Here is a 27,118-nt window from a genome sequence, read left to right as displayed (position 1 = left end):
GAGAAACACGAGGCTCGACTCCATCAATACGACAACATTTAAGCAATCCAGCTGCTGGAAAATGAAGGATTGGTGAGGAGGCTGAGAAGGAAGAAGCCATTTGAACTGGTCTGGTGCTGATTCGAGTGTCTTGTGTCCAGTGAAAAGCAGAGCAGTGGAAATGAGTGAAACCCACCTGTGTAGTACAGTCATAAGCAGTGTACTAATAATATTAGAATTTGAATAGGAGACCCTATGGAGGATTCTCTTGTATAAAGTATTTATTAGTATTATAGGACAGAGAAAAGTTGCTCATTAGTCCCTAGACTAGATAGCAATGTATCGTTGAATATAAAAAAAATAAGTTATCATTATAATTAGCTTACCTAGTTATAATTTAGATAATTTCCAACTTTTTATTTTGTAATTCAGCGTTCTAACACTCCTGTCCACACTGAATTTGAGAACTTTGTTTCTATTGACACTCCTGTTACGGTACTCTGAATTTCCATTTGAGAACTTTGTTTCTATTGATTACCAGTTTATGAATGAATAAAAAGCATTTATTTCTTTCCAAAATTGTATAACAGAATACAATGTGAATTTGGTATTAAACATCATGCATGACTGACACCTGGGATATGATCAATTATTGTGTTGATATTCCAGTTTCAAAGCAGTATTATTCAGGTTTTTAGAGGACTAGTTCTATTCGATTCCTGGACTCCAGTCACAATTGGTAGCATGAGGAACATCGAAGAAGGTCTGGAAAGTTCATGTGCTATGTGATGTCCTGACCTGCAAATTAATATTTCTCATTTTATTTTTATGTTTTTATTACACACAGAAAATATCAGAAATATCATCTCACAATCTCAATAGTAGCGTCATCAACATAGCTAAGAAGCTATTCCTATTCAAACCTTGAAATGAGTGTTAATGGGTTAGAGATGCAATTTGTATACTTTTCACAGAGAATGCACATTTGAAGAACGAGATGAAAAATTGTTCTGGATAAAGTGTCTTATATGTCAAATACATTTGATGAATTAATGAGCTCACGACTCAAACATTACTATACTGTATCCATGCCATGGGAGAGAATATTCTACCCACTGATACTTCAATATTCCTCTATTTTTGTGAATTACTTACTCCCTTTAAATCTCGATTCGGCAATTGAAATCTGAATAATGAGAATCTGATAAGCAGAAAATGCAGCGTGGCAGATTGGAGAGAACGATGCAAAAATAATCCTCAGCTCTGAAAAGAATTATTGTATACTTTCTAGAGCGGGCTTCCGACTCCCAAAGTATCCCGGCTTATTAAAAGTATCAAGTTATTAGGCGATGGTGGTGGGGGAAGGAAGTTTTGGTGATTTGGTGGGGGGGAACGAGGAGGCGAGACCGAAACGCAATTAAGTAGGGTAGTGGATTAGGAATAATGTTGAGAATTGTTGAAAAACGCGCTGGAAATTCGAGGCTCGAACCGGGTAATGAGGTTTGAGTCTTTTTAAATCGTCGGCGTTGATTGAGGGTGCTTCACAAAGCGGCTCGCTCATTCCGTAATAATGTTAATGATTGGCGGTTGAGAAATTGAGATATTGTTAATCTGAGCTCAGAAATCAGTAGTGGGTTTTTGAAAGCAAGTCAGATCATTGATTTGTTGGAAGAAGAATGGAGTAGGGGTCTGGAAGAATGTGCCCGACCACTAGTAATCAATAATTAGTGAGAGAGAGTCTGTTTTTAAAGAAATTAAGACAACAAATTTCAGTTGATACTATTAGGTGCAATCATTATCAGTGAATATTAGGGGTGGGGACAATTATCAGTTACCAAAAATATTGCCGACAAGAAAACTATAACATTGATTCTCTTCAATTCCCAACTAATCTAGACTTATGTCAGAGACAACTGATCAAGTATCTTATGCTATCTTTTCTCTATGCTTATATAGTTCCTGTTGGATAACAAATTTAATAGGTTGCATAGTTAAATACTGTGGTCTGAGCGGAACTTGCTCATTCATACAACACTGGAGTATGATACTATACTATACTGTACTGGAGTATTCATACTACACTGGAGACTAAGCAAAACAGTGATAGTAAAGGCTTAGTGGGCCAGTGAAATATCATTTCTCATATCCCTTCGGACGTCTCAGTCATTTTTGTGGACCTACAAACATGCAGTCGTGAGTTGATGAGAAGGATATTATTTTGTATCCTTTTTAGAGAATCGACAAATTAATATTTGTTGAAACACCGCTGATCTCTGAAGTTATATCACAATATTATAATATCGTTATCAAATTGCATTCAATCTTTATTCTTATTAATTAATTTTTCATGCTTTGGAGAAATCGTTGAATGATTACCAATACTGTCATTTGATGTAAATTAGTGTATAAGCCAGTAAATATTGTATCTTACTGTACATAAAAAGAACTCCAATCACTAATATAATCTGATCTGATCTACGTAGAATAAAACAGCAGTTTGTTTTTGTCATTTTCCAATTCATCAATTGAATACGAATTTCCCCATTATAGTCTTTGAATTTGTTTTGGACCAAATGGATAAGAAAAATGTCTTTGGAATTAATCTTGTTATCATTCGATAGTGTGGAGCTTGTGAAGGCTTCATTTTACAGGTGTAATAACAATCACATTTCAAGCTATTAGGAATGAGAGATAAAAGAGAAGAGGAAGGAGTAGAAAGCATGAGTGAGGTGGGAAGTGAAGAATACATGGTAAGAGGAGAGGTAAAATCCTGTTGTATTGCAACAATAATAAGCTATTGACAGCGGCCAGAGAGACAACAATAACAAACAATCAGTAATGAGAGAATCATATTGCAGTGTGCCTTGCAGCTTATTAGCGTTCGCTAGTGGAGTGACTGCCGTCACCATCAGCAAGAGATCAGTTGAAATTTATTATTAATATTAATGAAAAAAGCCGAACGGACCCTGTGGGGGCGGCAGGGGCGCATGCTCGCTAGCGCCGCCCCCATCCCGTCGGGGGCGGTCGTCATGGCAACCGAGCCACACTTGTCTCACTCTTTTCCCGCTCTCTTTTGCCGCCGCCTCCAACCGGTAAGAATGGCGTGGTGGCGACCGATGGTGACAGTACGCAGCGTTTAGTTGCTCATGCAACCAAATCAATCGATACACGCACAGTCAACTCAACTCCATCGATTTTAAAATGCATCGATCTTGACTCTGGGGCATTAGCGATTTTTCCGGCTGGATTGCCACATAATTGATGAGTTCTGCGTCGAGCAAGTCTATCCAATAATGACAGGAAATTGGACATGTTGTCCGATTGGCAAACCGCGGCTGATTCTGATTTTCCCGTGAGCGCCGCATTTTTTGCAATATTCCAGCTAAATTAAGTTGACTTGGAAAACTGCTATTGAAAGATAATTGGTATTTATCCTGTTGTTATTGAGAGAACATTTATTATTGGAGTTTATTAGTCAGGTGAACTATTCAAATGGAACTGAATTGTATGGAAAAACTTGTCGGCTAAAAAATCCGGTTCACTCCATTTCAGAGAAGGGATAATAAGCTGAGTGAACCTTATTTTTTACTCTCATAATCATTTCAATGATTGTATTTGTACAAATTATTATTGAATGAATAGGCTTGAATGAAATATTGTGCATGAGAATTATTATTTTCTAATTTTTCATTCGTATATGGTTCATCTATGAGATAATTAGCACTGATTTTCAACTTGACGTGTCCAAATTGAACTTCAATATTTATTTGATTCTATTCCTGATTCAGTAACACAGAAATGTTATGAAGAACCAAACAGTATTGTAGACTGCAAGTGACATCTTGTGGAATGTATCATTCTTCATTGCACAGACAACTGCAAAGTAGTTCTACTTGTAGATTTTCCACCATTTTTTAAAAATAATTGTGACACAAGTTGTGAGATCTCAGTGATCGCTTGTCTGCAATATAGACAAAAGAAGTCCAAGTTTTATATTGAGAGTAGACTACAGTAGTCTCTTTCTTAGAAAGGCACCTAAGAACATGAATGAGGGAGTGGAATATAGATAGGGTATTATGGTTTAGAGACCGACAACACAGAATACGAACCACGAAAATAGGATTCCACCCAACTCAAAAGCAAGCCTAAGGAGAAAAGTAATGGGAATTCTGGATGGTTGGGGTTTTAAAAGTAAATCTGGATGCAATATAGGGGAGAAAATCAAAGTTCCAATACTACTTCTCAGAGATTATTTTGAAAATACAATGATAATGATGCATTTTTCCTTCTATTTTCTTCTTCTTCTCATTCTTACGTCAGGATTATAATGCTCTTTTTTCATTCGTTCATCTTATTCTCTATTTCTTATTCAAGAGGAAGCTAAAAGCTGTTTGCTCTCTAATCTCCACTTGGTGAGACTGCATTGAAACCAATTGGACTCGAATTTCTACTTCCATGAGTCATTTAATAACCTAACTTATTTTATATTGATTATTTACAAGAGAAACATTCAAGTTTTTGAATCGTATAAAAAGTTATAAGTTTCAATGATCTCTTCTAGTCGTTTTGAAGTTTGAAAGCGCATGTCGGAGTCGCACATGAAAATAAGAAAACTATCATCTCTTTCAGTGAATAGGCTACTTGTGTGGTGAAGTGTAGATAATGAGCTTTCAAATTCTATCATAGAAAAATACAATATTTTGCAACTACTTTTCTATTTCGAGTAACTTATGAGAACAAATACTTTTTCACTCATTGCAATCGCATTCTAAAATGAAACATTCCACTAATTATCTCTTTCTCCATAATAATTACCTTCTGCTTATAACTGGTAGAGAACTGGTATAGACTTCAAGGCAATGACTTATGAAACTTACAAGTTCTCAAGTATAAGTTAATCATATTCAACCGTGAAATTCTGCATTCAATTAAAAGCTAAAGTATAGACACACTGATATCTACTCACATCTGAAATGTACGACTTCCAATGATGTACTGAATAGGCACATGGCGTGAACAATGAATTCGCTATAAATTATAGATTACATTTCACACTTCTGAGCCTGCTACTTTGATGATGTGTTTTCCTTTTTCAATTGGGTTCACCTGGAAAATTAATGTATGGAAGAGTTTGACACATTGGAATATCATAAATTATAAAATTTCTAAATTATTATTTATTTATTAAAAAACACAAATTAGAATAGTCATCCACTTTCATTATTATATGTATTTAATACTTTTTAAACAGAATCGGGGTTCGTATAACAGACAGTAAATTGTAAGCAAACAGCTGCAGATGTGGCTGGTGGAGTCACTGAACCAGTTTCTGTTTATGTATAGTATAAATTATATAATAATAAAAGTGGTTGACGATTTCAATTTGTTTTTTCATCACGGAAAAGTACCCAACATCACACACAAAACAACTGTAATACTATTTCTTTGACTAATAACTTATACTCCATAAGTGACTGTTGCCAATACCTACTTCCCTTTATACCAATTTCATACCAACTTCCCTTTCCTCCAAATTAACATTGTGGCTCAATATCTTCTTGTACAGAATTTCTCTGACATCAGTTATGATGAGAAATCACTAACTCTAAAGCAAAGCTATGAAGTTTACCACTGAGTGACAAGATTCGTTTGTTAGGCCTAGGAAAGTGTAATGTGTAGAAAAAACCTACAAGAAAGTTGAAGAGACGATTAAAATTTGTTACTCCAAGTACTAGACATACGTAAATTCAAGTTTATCAACTCATGTACAATCAAATATTTATTTTTTCTACTGTATAATATATCATTCGATAAATAAAACATTGATGAAGTAGGCTACAATTTGAAATGAACGTAGACAGAGAGATAGTAGAAACCTCAAAGAACGAATAAAGAAATGTGGGAAAACTGTCAGGTTTCTCGTTAGAGTAAGATGAAAGATCAAACTGTAGGGGAGATGTGCGGAGGGGAAAGGGGGAATAGAGAAGCAAAGCAATATCAAAGATTGAAGAACCTCCTCGGGTCTGCCTCTGCTGTAGGGGTTAGGGCGCGCTATCTCCTCTCAACCTAGCGTACTTTCCAAACTTAGTCGTACAAAGTGTGCGTATATATTTTTCATTATTACTTATTCTTTCCGACTCCCTCGGTACCATTTTTAATCTGCCATTTGTGTCATATGAGCTATGTTTATGAGGGTTGTTTGTAGGGAAGATGGTTGGAATGGAAAGTAGTGTGAGGGGGGAGAGGGAAGATGTGCAATGCCCACTTACCCTCCTTAAATTGCATTTTGATGAACAAAGACCCGATGCTATCAAACACCCTCCCACTACCACTCTACACAACACTCTACCAAAAAACTCAATTTCCGATTCCGAAGAAAAAAGACCATGCTATTTTTACACTGCAAACTTTTCCCTGATCAACAACATCCACCCATCCGTCTTTATCTATTGCAGACACGTATTTCTTTCCTTTCTCCCAAGAAAAAATAAAATATTATTTGGAAAGGGAGAAGAGTAAAGGTTTTCGTACGAATTACGCTCTATTTGTTTGCTATGAAAAATTTTCATATGATGGAAAAGTTGTTTTAGGATCAGTTTGGACATGTTCTCAATGACACAGTTAATGTGGTTCACGACCTACTTAATGGTAAATGGAGCAGCTAGATAGATTATATTATGGATTATATTAAAGTTGATGGAAATAAATGAGAGGTTGCGTTTATTCATGCTAATGAATATATCTGGATTCAATTTGGATTTTAGGTCAATAATTTTGATATTAGCGGGCTTAGCTCGGGCTTAACTAATAGCTTGGGCTTAGCCTTTGAAATTTTTCAAAGGGATGGTTTTCATAGTGTTTATATCGCATTTGTTCACTACGTTGAAAGTTGTGGAAGAGCTAGCTTAAACACAAGTGATACAATCACGACTACTAGGGAGAAGTATAAGAATTTCAAGAAATTGTGACATATTCTGATATTGTAATTATAAATATTCAATTTGTAAGATTTATCGATAGCAATTTGTGATAGGAAGGCTATCTGTTAGGCGTTCAGCCTCTTGTATAATTAAGTAATAATAATGTTAATAGGTTAATGGATGGAATAAAACAAAGGTGGAAGATGGATGAAAAAGAATTAAAGATTTAGCGAAAGACAGATTGTGTAGACAGAGTAATAGGTTAGATAGAATCTGTGAATAAAGATTGATAATCTAGCTGTAGATTTTCAATTAATCCTCTCATCTTTCGAACAGAATAAAGCCCGTTGCATAAATTTCTGTTAAATTTTTAATCATGATTAAATGCCAATTCTAGTTCCATGAAATATGAAACTCCAATACTAGCTATTCCATAAACTAGTTCGAGAACAGACAGAAATGCAGGTGAATATGATATAATTCAAACCATCAGATGTACATGATGTGCTAATGTAATTACTTTCTTACTTGTTATTTGCTTCACAATAATCAATTAAAAAGTAAAAATTAAGCAGGTGAATATGAATAATTCAAATGATTAGATATACATGATGTGTTAATGAAATTACTTTCTAACTTGTATCTTGGAAATCTACTCTGAGAAAATGATTAAGTACCGAAAATTCTGAGAAGAGAACAACTGCAAGACTGTAACCTTATCTTAATTTGGGAGGAAGATAGTGCAAGGCTACCTCATTTTTCTCTCCCTATCATTTTTATGATGTACTTATTGTATGAATCAATAGAGAATAAATAATTTGCTACACAATAATTAATGTGATATTTTTTCATGTGATACAAGGATAGATAATTCATTATCCATATAATTCATGATATGATATTATAGTTAATGTAATTTATTAGTAATGGATAAGTTTGAAATAATGATCAATAAGCTTCAACAGGGATCTCGTCCTCTCATAATTTCTGGTTTGAGATGTTCTCATGACAGCATTATGAATCAATGCATGTAATGACATTCTTTGACAAGCTTGAAGCTGGTCTGAGTCAGCAGTAATGAAGCAGAGCAGGCTGAGTCATGGATAAGTCCAAAGATATTGGTCCTCTGATAAAACTGGAGATTGAGCTGTGCTTCTCAGCCCCCTCCTCCTCCTCCCCGTCCTCCTCTTCCTCCTCTTCCTTCTCCACCACCACTGCCAAATAAGTTTGACTTGACGGAAGATGGTTTTAATTTCATTTATTTTTCATGCTCCCCTTATAGGTTGCGAAGACAAAGCCACATTTTGGCTCCAATTTCTTCCCTTGTCTTCCCTGGCCCTGGCACCCCTTTTGGCGTTTATTAGGCGCAGGAAATTCCTGAATAATGACAATCAATTCTTAATTTTTTGGAGCAGTTAATAATTTTGCGCCAACTGACACCTTGTAAGCTCATTATTCAATTAACACAATGATATAGGCTACAAATTCTAGAATATTATCAGTACAACCCAGTTTTTTAATTTGATGAATTGGAAACATGGAAAGATGGCGATTGGGGTGCGAGAAGCGACATAACTGAAGTTGCAAAAACTCGCTATATATAAATAAATATATATATATATATATTATATATATATATATATATATATATATATTCTTGTCTCCATGAATACTACAGCATAATAAAATTGTATCTTCTCCCAACTAAGCAATAATTGTAATGTAGCTTTATCAGGAAATGGAATTTTTAGTTGGAAAGTGCTTATTCAGTTTTGTTAACAAGTGCTACGACTTTGAGGAATTGATTGACCCAACAGTTAACATCTTATCCAATTGAAACCCACGTGTTCATTTGATTATGTTCACAAATGCTACAGCTTTGGGTTATTAATTGACCTAGCGGTTAGCATCTTATCTGATTAAAGCCCACACCAGATTGGCGAGATTAGAAATCATACTCCAGTGACTTTGAATCCACCTAAAACCACAGAAAATCATACACTAACTTATTCCGTATGCTCTTGAATGCTAAAACTGTAGCTGTCTATTCGCCTCTCATTAACCACCAACTATATGGTCATTACCCTTAGCAAAAAATCTTACTGAATCTTGAGCTTGAGATTCAAACATGAATTTATGTCCAATAAAATCGTAGATAATTAGTGATTGATAAATTGATGTGGTGATGCTAAATAAATGTTGATAGGTAGTAATGGAGACCATCAGATGAGGATTATTTTAGGTTAGGTTAGGTTACGTAAGTTAGATTATTAAGTTAGGCTATTAGATTAAACGTACGTTTATCTTTTCTATATACTTTCAATACAACTAGGGCATAAATCTCAATCTACATGAGTTCTTAGTAGAGCACCAAGAAATCTTCCAAATTGGAAAAAATATCTCAAGTGAAAAGAATGAGAGTAGAATAGCTGGGGTGAGAAGGGAGATGAAAGCAGGTTCTCAGAGACGCTGTGATGGAAGTGCTTGCTAAGGTACAGAATATATATTATTGAAAGACGTTGAAGCTCCCTCTCCTGGATTTTTCTCAACTACGCCTTTCTGAAGACGGAGCAGACAAACAAACAAAACAGACAAATAAACCTACAAACAACACGTACGTTTCTAAGGAAAAGGAAAGAGGAGAGTGAGCAAGCAGTACCTTTCGTTGAAGTAAGGACTCGTCTTGCAGCAGCGAGCATTCCCTTAATTGGCTCTTATACGAATCTCCGTTCCTTTTGCAAGATCCCTTTGGCTTGTATTACTCCAGCGGCGCTCGCTTATTCTGTGTACGAATCATTCCTGCTCCCTTTCTTATTCATCTCAGAATCTTGAGAGTATCATCCTTAGAAACTTCAGTCTCCCAACATTTCTGTTTTGCCTGCAATGAGTACAATATCAGAGGTAAAATACAGAATTTGAAGAAGTAAAGCAAATAAATAATTACTGTGTTCTATTCCAGTTCGTGCGCTGCTTGCGATGTAGGCAATGTAGCCTGAGCAACGACAGTTTATCATCATACATTAAAAGCTAAAAGATACAGTATAAATATATGGAATTTCTGAATCTATTCAAAATACAATATATTGAAATAACGTTCAATATCTACTATACGAGACCGACTGAATGAGATTGAAATCTAAGAAAATACTTTTTCGATCAAGTTCCACTTCTAATGGAAACTGGAACCACATCTCGGGATACAGGTTTATTACTTCTATGACCAAGTTTTATCATTGTTCCAGTAAGAGGAGAAACGCCTGTTATTTGTGGAAGATATGATCGAATAGGCAAGCTAAAATGTATGTTACAATAACGACTTCCATCATTACACTTTCAAAAAAAGGAACAAATGAAATATTTAGTGTGGTATGAAAATGAGATGATATATTACTCAGTGTACACTTACGTATTGAGTAGGGTTTTTTGTAATTCTAGTTCTGAAATGTTGTGGCTCAGAACAAGTTGTTCAAGTGGCTTTTGATACCTTCTTACAGAATGAATGTATTCTCATTTATGGCGGCCTTACAAGTCAACTTGGAACATGAATTTTAATTTCAATCCAATTCAATGCAATAGCAAACAGGTTTTGAAATTATTTAAGTGTACATGTTTGTCTCAATGATAATGATGAAGCCTTACAATATGAATCGCAAAAAAACATATTCTCTTTGAGGAATACATTTCTATTACACAAATCTGATCAAAGCTGACTGATTTTCCCTCATTGGAGTTGCAATGAAGTGGATTTTGTAATCTGAGTTTTAGCTTATCATATTTTCATACAAAGTCATTACAATCCTATCAACTTTTATTCATTGATCTGCTGTATATGGCAGCTCTCACATTCTCCAAGCATCATGTTATCATCAACCTCATTGGACGTTATTTGAAACACAAACAAAAACAAACTCGATTATTGTTGAGCAATACGCTAGCTGCATACGAACACAGCGGATTATAAATAGCTAAACTCGAAATGAATTGTAAAAGCATTCCCCAGCTTCATGAAGCGGAAAAGAGTTGGCACATAAAGAGAGGTGAGTGAGTGAGTGAGTGAGTGAAGCTAGTGAATTGCAATTAAACAGGACAAAACGCAACACCACCGTTCTAACAAATTCCCCAGCTTTATTCGACCACTTCCCTCCCTCTCCCTCCCATCAACGGACGCATTTCACGTCTGTTTATTCCCAACTTAATAAAAACAGCGCTCAACAAAGTTTGCAGCCAAACAAAGCCGGCCTCGCTATTGGCCGAGCGCTTGTTTATAGGCAGGAAATTAGGTGGAATAGTGAAACGTTCTGCATATTTATAGTTGGGCCGTCTACTTTCGTTACACACTGATGGCTGTAATAATTATTAGCATCGTCATAAAATGGCCGCTGCCAATAGGGATGGCCGGCACGAATTGCGCTCATTGCCGAAAAAACAATCAACTAAATGCAGACAAATAGACAGGTAGAGAACGTGGTTTCATGGTAGAAGATAATAAAGGATTGAAAAAGACTTCATGTTTTCCTATATAAATCCATTCAATAGGCAAAGAGGAAGTAATTTGTACATTTCCATATTGATAGTTTGATAAGATTAATTCTGAACTAATACTGTAGATCAAACGTAGTACAGTACATTGCTATGCTACAAGTATATCACCGTCAACACACATTTTATTCTTGAAAGGCCATAATGTAGCCTACATTGAACACCATGAAAGTGAAAATCGCACCACTGATTGCACAGTGGAGGATTATTACCGTCTTCTTTTGATCATCACAAAAAATAATGTAACGATTGTCGCAAATATGTATTCTTTGTGGGAACCATACGAAAATATTTTAGGAAATCGTACATATTAGCTCACGAGTATTAGCTTTATTCATGATAATCTTATTATATGTCGAAGGAACAATCTTAGTATTTTGATTTGGCATTCGGTATGATGACTGCATGTAGGTAAAAGAATGAGAAATCTCAACTATATACATTGCAGTTCATAGTCGATCGAGAACGTCACATCTCTATTCTTTCTCTCTTCGAATGTGATAGGGATTTTCATAAAGTTTTTAAAAAAGTATAACAACTAATGTGCTGTTAAGTTTTTATTTTCTAATGTTCTGTTTATGGTAAAAATCACACGTCACCTTATCTGAAAAGATTTATACGTTCACAAATCATGATGAGAATTACTTCACACACTGCTTAACATGCATAATCATGACATACTGATTATCATCAAGACAATGATTTTCACCCCAAAGAAACACCTATTACACCCTGAAGAGTTAAGAGAATTGCTACATCAACTACAGCTTAAATTATAATATCATATTTTTCTAACGACTGACTAGGCTGCTGCTCCTTTTTCAACATCAATATAAGATGAAATTTTATTTAGATGAGTGAGATGTAAATAAGAACTACCGAATAGAATAACAGAGAAAATAATTGAAAAGAACATGTCTTTCCATGCACCAGTGGGAGGGGCAGAATTGCGAGTAGGGTAGATTATTATTCCGGTAAAGCAGCGCATACACGAATGGCAGCGAATTGTCGTTATCGGAAGAAATAAATTTCAATTTTAACTGTTGAAAAAAAGAGAGAAGAAGAAAACTCAAGAATCGGGATGTTGTCAGTCGAATTGAAAGAGGGGTGTTCCGCTAATGAAGGGGGGAGGGGGGGGCGGGGGCACCCTTTTTCTCCAACCATCGGTGTTCTTTGATGTTGTTAAGGGAGAATTTCCCACTCGACAACTAGACAATTTCCATCTTTCTCACTCTCTCTCTCTCTCGCTTCTGCTACCTCCCAGGCAAGGAAATGAAATCACTGGCAAATGTATTGCCAATCTAATTTCTTCTACCTTCTCCACTTTATCCGCTGCCGTATCTTAACTTCGATTTATATTATCTGCTCTTTCGAATAGGTATGCCGGTGAAATATTTTTCCGCACAGTTTTGCCATCTCCCCAAATTCCCTGAACATGACGCAGCTCGTTATTCGAGGTGAATTGTGAGTAATGAGCGTGGAAATCCGAATTATTATTGGATGCTCCTCGTGCGAAGCTAAATAATGATTTCATATTGCTGTTTCCAGTAATATTTTAGATGGAGAAGCAGACGATGTGATTTTGAAATTCTTGGACATTGCAAACTCAAATAACGATTTTTCGCATTGTTGATACAAGAGTGGGATGATAGATCCAACGTAGACATATTATCTGGATAATGGATTAGAAAACTAATTAATGAAGACTTAGATATTCTTAACTTCACAATATACCTCACTCATACATCGATTATCACAAAAGCATTTGATATAAAACATTTCCAGTGGGATTCTTCAGTAATTACTTGAAACTTCGCAATAGAAATTATCAAATTACTTGACAAGATATACTGCAAGAACGTTTTAATATGCAGATCCGTTTCAAGACTGAAGGAGTACGAGTTTCCAAATAGATATTTCCTCAGTTAAGATGGTTTATTCCATGTTCTACTATTCGCTTCACTGTAAGGACCGGTGAAAATCATATCAAATAATTCATTATCTATTTTTGGTACAAAAACATAAATTTGAGGATAAATCTGGCGAAACCGATTATTTGAATTAATTGGGAGGAAAAACCGGTGACACGCAGCAGCAGACAGACGGATAAAAATCAAACGTAAGCAGACATAAGCAGAGAGACAGACACAGACGTCTGTCTGCATGGCAATAACCGAACACGTCATTTGGATGGGAGGGATCGCCAATGTATGGGACACATTCCTCAGTCTGTCTGATGCTGTATGCGTTGCCTTTTCTATTTCCCTCTTGAGTTTGGGTAGATGACACAGTCCCAGGGTTGGGATTAATATTATCGAATATTTATGATGATAAATTTATTGGCTTTATTGCCATCAAACTATATATTATTTGTTGGAACACAAATTAATATTACTCCAATATATGCAGTTGGATAGAGCACAGCTATTTGTGTTAGGTCGTTGGAATGACATTAGTGTACGGCGCAAATCCCCATCATAACTGAATAATTGCAAATCCAGTTCCCCCATCAGATATATGCAGTTTGCGTTTCATAACATTTACCAACATAGGCTATCAATAATTATCAGTATCAATTCGACCATTCAATCAATATCGCTGGTTGCGTGTCATCTGCCTCTGCAAATCAATTAATCGCAATAACTTGTCTGCTATTGCTATGGAGTCATGCAACCACCACAAATTATAGCTGAATTTCAATAATATTGACCTTGTTACTGCTATATTATTGCATGCAGCTTTTAAGTCTATACAAAATCCAACAGAATAACCAATCAAACTATAACGATCAGTTCTATCAATAACAGCAAATCAGCTATTTATAATAATGATCATGGAACTGTTCGAAAAAATTGTATTTTCCATCAGTTTAAAATTGATATTTTCCAATTTAGTCTAATCCTAGAATGAAGATTGAGGCACTCAAATTTTTCTTCAATAAATGAAAACTTTTTTTCTTCCTGTCTTGACTGATAAACTAGTTGAAATTGTCACAGCCCCTTATCTTTCATTATCATCCTCGTATACATTATGCAGCACAATCAGACATAAGATGAATCAATTTTTGTTCCAATTTTTGAAATGTTTATCCATTTTTCACTTTTTTTGAAGGCTCACAAGTTGATAAAAGATTACTCAAGTAACGTTGCAGTAACGAAATAAGGTGGTCATATCTAAAAATGAGAATCTATTGTTGATCGTAGCTTATACCGGTTAGAAGTCAATTTTTATCCACTTTCAAGACTCTCTATTTCCACATAATGTGTCAAATAATATCTTTGTAATATCTTACCTTAAAGTAAGTAATATCTTACCTTAAGGTAAGATATTACTCTTACTTATTACCTTACTCTTACCTTAGAGGTACCTTTCAGCTATCAATTTTTAATAGTAGTCTAATTCTTCACCAAAATAGCAAAAAAAAAACATTAATTGATTTTCAATTTATTTCCACTTTATTCTATCTCATGTAAGATACTCGCCACGAGTTTTGATACATTTTTACAACCTCTCAATTTCCAAGTATCAATGAAACACTCTCAAGTTAGTATTTTTCTCCTCGAGTAATATTTAACGGAAATTGCATTGGACATAAGGCGGTCATGTCTGAAAATGTGGAACTGTTGTTGACGGTGGTTTAGTTGGGTGACTAGGTGGGTAGGTGGGTAGGTGGTTATTGGGAGGTGGTGGTGGGTGGTACGGGGAGGTACCACTTCACTAACTTAAATTGGTTGAGGTAAATCGCACCAATTGCCGCCGCAGACCGCCGACGCCATGTAACACATAACGCGTGACACCTAGCGTGACGTGACGTGACGTCACGCATGACTTGACGTTATCACGCAAATCTATCACCGCCCTGCAGTGGTGATGCATCATGCTTACTCATGCCTCATGCCTCATCAGCTAACTTGCAAGTATCAAGGTTTGGAAGATTTTAAGAGCCGAAAAAGATAAACTGAGTTTTCAAAATGGACAATAGAGCAAGAGTTGAAAAGAAATTAAATAATAACAATATAAATATCCACTTTTAAGCCAGTTACACACATACACTTCAATTTTTAGTCTTCCTTATGAAATCTACCATATTAAACGGAACTTGGCAAACACAGCGTATTGCTTGACAAGTTATGTCTAATAGAATTTATATAAGCACAGCAAAAAATTGTACGTCTAGAAATTTGATGTGTGTGTAACTAGACTTATTCTACCTGTCCTATTGCATGGAATGGAACGTAATGTGTCATTATTGTATTGTGAACAATTCCATAATATCTTTCTTTGTGAAGCGTATTGAATTTGAATGAAAGAAATCTTCTCATTTCATTCGAAAATGAAATTATCTGTAGAATACTGATATGTGTAACATACTGTATTACATCATTGGTCTATTAAATAGGTTATTGGAGATGAGAATATCGCCCTTCACAAGAAAAAGCAAATCATCTCAATTAGCTGAAATAATTACTCGTTTATCGAAACACTAAAAATCCATAAAGTTTATATTCCAAAACTGAACATTTTCACTTTGTGATTCTCAGTCAAAGCTCATCATTTACTGAATAAAGCATCACAACTGTATCCGATTTGGAATTTACAGGCTTATTTCATTCAGATATGGGATGAATCTCACTGTTAAATCGAAACAATGGAATATTCCAATAACAAAAGTGAAACATTTCAGATTGAAATGTTAAACTCTAGTCGCAGTGATTTATAATCAAAATTGTCTTCAACTTGGAAAATAATAAATACTTGATTTTTATTTCATTTACAGTGAATATAGATGGTTACCATGATGTTCATTTCATGCAAGATTCGTAGAGTTATATGACTAATAGTTTTTATAATTAGAAATATGAAACGGCTCGATGAAAGAATATTTTGTTGGGGTAAAGAGACGCGACACGTGGCTGTTTGTGGTGCGGAAATAAAACTGATAAGAGAGAAGTGAAAGGAAATAAAGGCATCGCTTAATGGACAAGTGACAGTGCACGTAAGCTGCAAAACGGATCGGTTAACGCCAAGAAAAAAGCACAAATTCCGGAAAACCGAGATGACAGCCGAGTTAATGTGAACTGACGACCAAACTAATAACTGATGACAAGCCACCACCAGACAAGCTGCCACCAACTTTGCTCCTCTTTCTACAACATTTTGTTTTCATTTCACTCCCTCCACCTGTCCATGTCCATTCTTCCAACATCCACAACTCTTCCTCTGTCAAAAATATTCAACTCACGCTCGTGCATCTAAACTTTCACATTCAATAATCCGCTGGTGAGCTGTCTAATTTCATTTGCGAAACTCAACAATCAGATTACAACCGTCTCCTTCACGTTCAGCTAACGTCATTCTTTGTGAAAAGGAGCAGAACAGACTATTCAAATAACCTGATGCCAAGGAAATGGTTTATATTGAATAACATGGTATACTAATTCACTGGATTCGTTTCAGGTTCTGTATTGCAAATTCAAGTCTATATTCTGATCTTCGAAGTTACAAGACCCCATTTTGAATTCAAATTTATCTTAATTCTAAAATCCAAGCTAATAATATATTTGGACAGGAAATTTTGAATTCAAAGTAGGAAAATGAAAACTGACTACAGTAATAATTATTTCTTGGAACTTTTAGTATTCTAGATTTGGGAGTAAAGGATGATAAGTGATTGCGTACAAATAATTAGCCTACATAATGAAGAATAAATTATTTCAAAGAAAAATGATGATACACACAATCTCTGAGAAAACGGAATAAAAATTGAGTATTTTCGAGTAAATAGTTAGCTAAAGAGGGTGAATTAATCCCATAAAACTACACAGAAGTATATTGATAAGAGGTTAGCCTAACATGATCTGAAGATAAGTACTGAAGTAATAAGTGTCGTGACTAACCTTGATAGGGTTGATGATGACCAGAAGAAGAGCTACAAACTGCGAAGACATTGGTGACTTGAGCAGTGGTGTAGGTTGAGAGCAGATCAGCTGGACTAGTTACTGGACCGGTTCAGATGCTGTACTGGAGCTTCCAGTTGTAATGAACAAGTTGAATGAAGTACATCATCAAAGAGTGGTAAAACCAGGTGAGAAGGAAAGGTGCTGAGTGCCCCCTCCAGAGCGCTTGCATGAATTAGACAGAACCCTGCACCAACTCACATCATGCATATCACAGGGAGAAAAGAATGTTGTCTTTTCTGTCACACATTGTCTAAGCTCCTAGTCTAGGAAGCTGGAGATTGGAGATGCTTGTTCTTGTAGTATATGCATATTTCTAATAGACTGCATAATAAAGACCGGTTGCACCCTAGGTACCTGGGACTCTTGTATCTCACTCTCGTTTCTCGTCATCCTCTGCCTTGTCTCTTACCAGACGTTTCCTGAGGAAGTGAGAAAAGAATATTGCAATGCTAATGGTATCAAATTCAATCAAATATTATTTTGAAACAAATCATTAGTAATTTGAATATTCAGTAATGAAAGTTGAGTAATGAACATGAGTTTGCAATTCGATCAAGTGACTTGTTATTATATGCATTATAATAATGATAATTATTATCAAATGAATATGGTGAATTTCTAATCGGTAGCAAATTACTTTAAAATTCCTTCTATTAATATTGTTGAAAAATAATTTCAATTGATCGAGCAGCAAAGAGCTCAAAGAAATTGGCTTTAGAGATTTTAACCGGTATTGAAACATAGAAGAGTCTTACATAAGGCAGCAATAATTTTGTCTGATATGAAACTGTCCAATAAGAATCGATCCTTATCTAGATATTCTGTAACAAAACTGTAACCATATCATACAGTAGTTCAAAAATCAACAAACTAGCATAAAAATGGATGACATGTAAAGCATTCATAACCTTGATATCCCAATACTGTATATTGAATTTGATAAACTGGTTATGAATATAACAGTTTACTTGTATGATTTTTAGTGTAGATGCAATATATTAAGAGGATAACTATTGCTTTTTATATGGTACATTGGAGGAAATTTAATCACCAATCTTATATTTACTAATTGTAATTAGAATAGCTACGTTCTCGTACATAACATTAACATACAGGACTGGGTTCATGGTAGCACTTCTCATTCATACCAACTCAAAGTCATCATGACCCTTCCAATATATTTATCACTGTAGAAGAAGAGGAGGAGGAATGAACTACAAGAAATAATACCGGACTAGTTTGCATCAGCAGGACTGGAATTGGATGCATACATTAATGCTACCATTATAATTCTTCCTAAGATTCAAATGAAAGGATTGGTAACCCTTTTCTCAGCTATTGTTTCCTTTTCCTTCAATTATTGCTATTTTATTCAGTTGATCATATTATTCATTGATGTTTGTTCTTCGGGTGTTCAGTTTCTCTCTCTCTCACTCTCTCTCTCTCTCTCACACCTAGTTCCCAGTGTGTTATCAGCCCACTTCCCAGGATGTCTTATGCAAAACAGTTTCTCTCACACCATCTTCGTCACACTCACTTCATCAGCCCTCCTTGCCGGGCTCCTTTCTAATTGTTCATCATCCCCTCGGAGAATATTTCTTAAAGATCGGATTTTTGAACGCTACAGAGGGCGTGATAGCCCGGCGAGAGAGAAAGGAAGTCGAAATAGAATGGAAGAAAAAAGACTTCACACGGTTCGCAATTAAATTATTTTATTAAGCAACACTGCTCGGTTTAACCAGCTACTCTCTTCTTTCCGTCCCCTCACACCCCTCCCTCACTCTGCTCCGCTCCCTCGCTCTCTCTCTTTCTTCTTGCACTTTCAGGCCTACTAATCGTCCTCCCATCTCCTGAATACAGGGTCACCCTTGAATCCTTGCACCTTTCATTTGCATACCATCCAACGAAGAATTTCCGCATCCCTCTAACGTAATTAATAAGATCAGTCCGATTAAAAATCAGAGAGAGATTTCTTACTTTGATTTCATATCATTCTTTCTTTCACGGGAGCATTATTTTCAGAGCCGAATCCTTGATTAGAATCTTATAAACGGTTTTTCTTCCCAGACCTTGCTTTGTTCGTTAATTTTTCTTCTCGATGAAATGCATACTTCCCAACTCAATGTTTTCAAATCCCTTAGTTAGTTTAATGGAATCTATAAATTGGAGCAGCAAAAGGAACTATGCCTTCTTCATTCTGTACCATTGAGCAAGTTCGAGTAGTTTGAGTATAATATTATAGTGATATTTAATTCCATCCCGCTTATAAAATATATAAATCACGCTATTTACGAAAATTCTGGAGAGATTTTCAACTGAGTTTAGCCTGTTGTTTCTTAATCATTGCCATGATTGTATTCTGTACGTTCTACAGAGAGATTTCTAAGTCCTGTTACTCAGTTCTTGATGTAGTTCACAAAACGGAAATTCAATTGTTATGGAATTATAAATCTTAGAAACAAGATACATATTACTCACTTGCAGGTAACCCGTGATCCGCAAGGGTTTCATTAAAAACTTGACAACTGAAAACTAGACGTAATGAAATCTGGAAGAATTGAAAATAGGCCTACAACCATCCTCGGTAAATGAAGAATCTACATGCTAATTTCCGAGTTAATCAGTCCAGTAGCTCAGACGTGGTGATGCTTTATTCGTGATTTTTTCTATCTGGTACATGTTTAAGCCTTTCTCTGCTTTATTATAATAGATGATAGATGGATGGATAACTATTTATTAGTATCTTTAAATGTGAATAGGTTTGAACGGTTATAATACAAGAAATATAATATTTTATCACTTATTTCTTAGTTACTAAAGATTATTGAAGACAAGCAGGTGTTTTCCGTGCTCTGCAAGGGTGTGATTGAAAGCACTAATAGATTGAATTTAGTTTTATAGTTTCATGCTGATATTGAAAGTATCAACAACTTATTCACAAACTATGGAAAAACTATCTGACTGGGCTTTAATCTTACGTAAACATTGTATCACGAATCGATTGAATTTGCTTTAATTATTAGAATGATAATAAATTGATTCAAAAATAGCAAACAAGGTCCATAACCATCATCTTAGGTGAATTTAGAATCTTCATGCAAAATTTCAAGTAAATCATAGTCCAGTAGTTTAGACGTGATGATGCGTCATTCTTGAATTTCATATCCCGTACGTGTATAAGCCCATTTTCCCTTTTTTTATTATAGAATACGCTCAAAATGTCCGCACATTGGTGTTATACACACTTTGACTCTTTACTCCATAATAATCGTGTTTTATAGTACGAGACATCATTGTGTTGATGAGACGACCGGAATCCACACAGAATGTTATTTGCAGCTCAAGGATAATCAACTGGCACTGCCGTGTGTATGTATAGGGTTACCAGCTTCGTGCAACGAAAAAAATTTTCTTTTATTGGATATACATTACAATAGACTTTTTGTAAGGTAATAGGTCTGGAAAACTACTCTGTAGAACCTTTGATCATGGATACAGTATCCATAATTAAAGTAACGTAAAGTACTTAACGTACCCATAATCAATGGTAGAACTAACTCATTTCTATAGACATTGAATGATCTTTATCCAAAACTAATCGATTCTGGTTGAAAGCGAAGAGGAGTAAATATTTCTCGCAATAAAGAAACTTATGGCGGAATAAAAACGGTTTGCGATTCCATTAGATAGATTGCGGCTCATGAGAGAGAAATAAAAAAGCACTTGCTCACACATTCAAAGGATGAGCGTTTCGAAAAAGTAGGAAAGCTCGTAAAACGTGGTTAAGCCCATCCCAAAGGTACTTCACTGCACTCGTAAATGACTCAATGCTCTTGATTCATTTTTCTGGGCAAATTAAATAGAGTGGCCACATTAGCCGAGAGCAATGTATGAATATGATTGGTGATTTATTTGCTAGGAATTATCTTGTCAACGAGTTATTCAATAATATCGATCAATGAATCGATTTCATATCAAAAAAAATGGAGCGAAGTTCTACTAGAATGAGAAGTTTGATTCATTTGGGTGTTAACGTAGATCAACTAAGTGAACGCTCTCTTCTCTTATCTATATGACATTTAAGATTGAAATCTGTGTCAAAACAATAAATTGTTTCTGTTTATTACTCCAATATTATATCTATTATTTCGCTATTAAGCGTACCTTCCTTGATTCTAGGAACATTATTATTTAATGTTGGTAGGTATAGGACTGTTATTGTTCAATGATTGTAGATAGGCATTATAATACGAGTATATTAGCAATATGACTGTATTATGGATTACTTACATTGACTATGACTTATTAAGATTTCATGTGATTGGACAGAAATTTGTTGACCACTGAATGCATGTATAAAAATATTATTGTCTTTTTGAAAAATGATAAAAGATACAAATGATAGAAACCTACATCATAGCATATCAGTTCGGAACCCTAGGTCATTGACCATCAGGGTATTCCACAACATCATAGAGATTGAAAATCATTATCTAAAACTATTTCAGAAATTGAATATTTTGTTGGTTTTCCTCTAAACTTGGCTAGAGTTCAGGACAATGATTTGAATTATTCTCCGCTTCACTTACTACAAAAGGCTACCAACGATCAATTCCTTTTCATGTAGGAAAGCTGTGATTATGTTTGTTTTAAACGAGAATAACCTTTGGAGAATGTTTGGCTAGTGAGGGGGGGGGCGGTGCAGAGAATCTGTTGACCCTCTGTTGTTTCTATAGGTTGGCGTAGGTAGTAATTTGGTCTGCAAGATGGGTTGTCGAGATTGTTGTCGAAAGGAGAGAGAGAGAGAGTAAGAGTGAGAGAGAATTTGGTGTTGAAAGGGAAATCTTTTTGTGGGTTTAGCGGCGTAGGCAGAAGACGTGGATGAGGATGACCCTTGTCAGGATTCTCACGGAAGAGGAACCAAAGAGTTTGGAGATCCCATTATCTCGCATACGATTACGTCGTTGTACTTTGTTGAGAAATGTGTGTATGTGTGTGTTGAAGAGATTCCAGATGGCCAGTCCTCAGAGAAGCCTACACTCACACCTGGCTCCTAGATTAGTAGTCTGCTTCCTAAACCCTTCTTTACCGAGCATTATTTCCAAAGTTATAAACAGGTTCACACACTCTTCTTCTCTGACCCCGATGTCCTCTAAGGTTGAGAGCGCCTGCGCGTTGGTGTTGGGTTTTAAAGATGAGAACAGGTGGCCGTCAACACTTTTACTCTCACCGGGGCTCCAAAAAAAGTATTTTGAATATTAACCTAACCGCAATTTGGAGGTGTCCAACGGATGTGGCTGTGATTTATCTGCGCTTCATCCATTAGTCTCCACTTCCTTGATTTTAACAAGAGGATAACTTGTAGGAATTCTGGGATGTTGGGCTGGGAAGAAAATCTTGGACCATGCGCATGTTTTTTTTGTTTTTTTTTGTTGTTGTTGTCTTTGTCTTTTTTGTTGAATGATGTCACTTTAAACACTACACTTACAATGCAGCAGGAGCAATACCTTTAGTACAGTTAAAAATATATCAGAAATATAGTAAGTATTTTATTATATAAATGCATGGTGAGGTGGTGTTATATCAAATAATTCAATTTTAAATTATTATCATTCATTATGAAGATTATGTTATCGTCTTTGTTTCAATACAGCTTGAATCCTGTTTGGCCACTTCCTTGAATCATTATCAAAACCAACAAATAGATAACTTCAAAAAGAATTAAACTATAAAAGATGGGTATATTGATAAACTTTTCGAGTATTTAGTTTATAGAATCTATAAAATAATAATATTGAATATAATTTGTCAATTGTTTTATGTAAATATTGTTTATCAGAGCACTTGAAACAATTTTGTTTAATTTATGTGGTTGAATATGTGACGAATTTGTAATTATGTGCTGAAATTCATGTCACGTTTTGATAAGATGAATAACGCCTGTTAAATCCTATTATATTAAGCGAGCAATTTCTGTATATATTTTCATATTTGGTTATTCATGTTCATCGGATCTCGGAAACGGCTCTAACGATTTTCACGAAATTTGGAACATAGTAGGTTTATGATATAAAAATTCGATTGCACTAGGTTTTATCCTTGGGAAAACTCGCTGAACGACATTAAAAGGGTAATTCATCCTTGGCTGAAACAGCTGTGGATAGTAAAAAAGTGAGTGAGCGAGTGAGTATGTGAAAAATCAAAAAATAGCATCCCCGAAATTCATAAGATGACATGTAGTCAGCTGTGAAATATAAACACGATCATTTTAGAGAATTGTGTTCTGTTAATCAATAAATAAAAGGAGTGAAGCTCGGTGGCCCGATATTACAATATGAAATGAATAAGTACTGTAATATAGCAGTGTTATAAGAGAATCGATTGGAATCTGATGAATATTAATAAATTATCGAATATTGATTCAAATGAGTGCTTGTAGCAATGTCTCCGAGCAACAAGATCAGTTTTAATTTAAAATAATTTCTGAGAACGTAGGAGACAGTCTATTGAAGGAGCTCCTTATGGCCTACTCAAGGAATACTATTGATGGAAACCAATATCGACATCAACTGAGTGCTGAGATCTACTACGTCGCATAGCGCTTTCACCAATCACAGGCATGTAAACTGGGTGCTTACCATTCTATCAAGCTTCCAGCTACTAGATTACAATTGGACTCGAGGTCTCGAGGCTAATGAGACTATTATCTATTATTCTTCTTCTCCTTTTTCTTCTTCTTCTCATTCTTTTTCTTCTGCATCCACGGTATAGGCATGATTGCCTGTTCGGGTCTTTGAAATAGCCTTTTGAACATATATATATATACTTTTCATAATTAAAATTTATCTTTATAATCGTGTCTAGTTTTGAGACCAACTTTTCAATTCCTTTTCCTATCTTCTATCGTCACTCTCAACTCATCTCGATTATCCTCCTAGGAATAGGTCTGTCACTTCGCATCTCAGTAATGAATGCTTGTGTCATGGCGAGTCAAACGGATTTCATTTTTGTAATCACGAAACGTAATAGTTATGGTGAATTTTGCAAGTGAAATAATTAGAAGATTTACTCTCCAATCAATGCTATGTTAACAAATAGAAATTTCATCCCGATCTTCTATCAGGTATTTTGATTAACTGATGAAACCTTTCATCCATCAAATATGACGATATGAATATTGAATAAATTATAGAAATTTATCATCGTGAAACCTCGTTTCAAAGAGCATTTGTAAAGTGGTGCTGTAGTATGTTATTCTACTTTAACTTATTTACCCTTGTTACCATATCATGAGTTTTCGTTGGAAGAATTTCATATTCCAAGAAGACGAAAACGAAAATAGCTACTTGTAAGACCGAAAACAGATTAAGCAAGAAACGACGCAAGAGCGAGAAGCGTCGTTTGCGAGAAAAAGAAAGAGAATTACGAGATGCTTCAGGAATAATGGCTTTATTTTTGCATATAACAAGTCATTGATTTGCCCCACCCTCTGCTAAGCATGATGGAGGCACAAGTCTCTACATCACCATCATCCACATCGCGCTCGCCCCAAAGAGTCGCATGTAAGGTGAGGGAGGGAAGAATATCCTCGAAAAGGGGATAGCAGAAGGAGGAATAAGAAGAAGTAGTGAGTATAAAAGAGGGAAAAAGAAGGGGAGAAGTAAAGTAATGGCGGACTCTGCGTGGGGATCGATAAGTTCTCGTTTAGTCTCGTAGGATGCGAGAAAAGCCAAGCCGAATTATACTGCGAAAACTGCGGCTTGCAAGCTGAAAGAAAGCCTACTCGAGCAATGCATTTGTGCCGAGAAGTGGGGTTTCCAATGCATTCTGAACAGAAATAAAATAATGAAAGCCTTGTGGAAATCATTCTACATAAGATTCCATTACCAATAACCAACTATGTGAGTAATGTGAGCTTACATATTTGTATATTCTAATTTTGATAAAATCATATTCAGAGAAGGATGTAGGATGAATTATGTAATGAGATAGGATTTAATCAAAATTCACCAGAGAGGATCCAACTATCAAAGTAAATGTCTTGAGTCTTGAACCTGCTTTCAATACTCATTCATTTATTTAACAAATTATTTTAAAAATGTATATATTAATGGAGTTCATGAAACATCCTTTGGATGTTATGTGCGAAAGATATAAGAAGCTAGTGAAAGTGGTGACATTGTGTTGATGCGTCATGATAATAGTAACTTCAATACTAACTACAGCTTCAGACCACCAACCACCATGGAAAGGGATCAACGTTGAACTATTGCCTCCGCAAAAATATTTCCTGATCTGTTAAACAATTTGTTTTGTTTTTAAAAGCTTCTCAGAGACTCTTATTACAGTTAAACTTCGTGGACATGATAATAATAAACAGATTTCATCTTTGACAGTTCATCTTTCTTCATGTGATAAGAATTCAGTCATACGAAGGTCTGTATTATTCAACGTTTCTATTCTCTTAAAATTTCAGTGATAATTTTCGACAATACTGTTGATATTTGTTCATCATTAGTGTAGGTTTTGGTTTTTCACTATGACTGGGAATAAAAACAGAACAGAAGTCTCATGACAAATAGGCGATTTCCATTGTAGATTTGTCCCTGGAAATATATTAGTTCATTCGATTTTATCTAGATGTAGAAGTTAATCTATGAGGATGAGTTTGGATGTGAAGAGTTATCATTTGAAACTGAAATGTGAACTTTGATTTTATTGTGGAAGCAATTCCATAATATAGATTTTTAATAAAATTCGGATAAGATTTTCAAAGTATAATTCTTCAACATGGAAAAGGAAAAAGTTCAACTCAATTTGATTGATTGGATCACTAAATTGTGTAAGAAGTTAATTGTTTACTATAATTGTATTTAGAATAAGTCACTCTTAAATGTAATTGCATTTAGAATATGTTGCTCTTATATGTTTATAATATTGCTCTTTAAAAAAACCTAGACATTTATGAAGTTAATAGAATAAATTGGAGTCTACTTTATTATACTCCAAATGAAGCATATTATATCACACAAGTTTCTAAGAAATACATCTCATATATCCTGGAGAAAATTGAAAAAAAGCTCTCATATTGGTCAAAGGTTTATTGGAATTGAATTATTATATCATTGATTGAGGACTGTCTAGTTTATAATTCCAATTATTATGATAGATATTCTAGGTAATCAACAAATTAATCTATAAGTCATGATTTCTCAAAATTTGGTGAGATTTATGAAATCTGTATGGATGAATCTATCGACAATGAATAATATGCTGTACCTGTTGATCCGTTTGCAATGACTTCTAGTATTTATTTATAGTTCAACTTGTAACTTAATGTATAGCTAATAAATTGTGTATTGAATTCTATTACATATTGGATATTCAATGTAGATTCTAAATGCAAAATTTAGTTATTGAACACATTCATCTATTTTCTTCGATCTAGTCTTTCGGTTCAATGAGCGTATAAAGTGAGTCTTCATCAATAATAATGAAGCTTAAGTCATAAATACAAGCTGAATAGCGCGTTAATTTATAGCATCAATAAAGCGATAACAATAAATAGACTTCATACATGGATCACATAATATGATAAAAACTTTATTTTTCGAAGAATGAGAAGTAATAATATAGAAGAAACATACCTTGCACAATGCTGGATCTTGGAAAAATCTAGCAGAAATATCAGCTTCAACCAACACGAAAACCCAACTGAGA

The 27,118-nt window shown here is 35.0% G+C and overlaps 1 long non-coding RNA gene across 1 annotated transcript; it reads right to left on the bottom strand.

Moving 5' to 3' along the window:
* Positions 1-519: 519 nt before the first annotated feature.
* LOC120351389 lies at positions 520-27,118 on the bottom strand. Its single transcript, XR_005571360.1, has 5 exons — positions 27,046-27,118; positions 17,336-17,817; positions 9,559-9,777; positions 4,946-5,085; positions 520-777 (listed from the first exon to the last, which is right to left on the bottom strand). It is a non-coding gene; the product is annotated as an uncharacterized LOC120351389 (long non-coding RNA).

Source organism: Nilaparvata lugens, chromosome 5 (assembly GCF_014356525.2).
Source record: "Nilaparvata lugens isolate BPH chromosome 5, ASM1435652v1, whole genome shotgun sequence".
NCBI lineage: Eukaryota > Metazoa > Arthropoda > Insecta > Hemiptera > Delphacidae > Nilaparvata > Nilaparvata lugens.
This window is presented reverse-complemented; position numbering and strand designations above follow the sequence as displayed.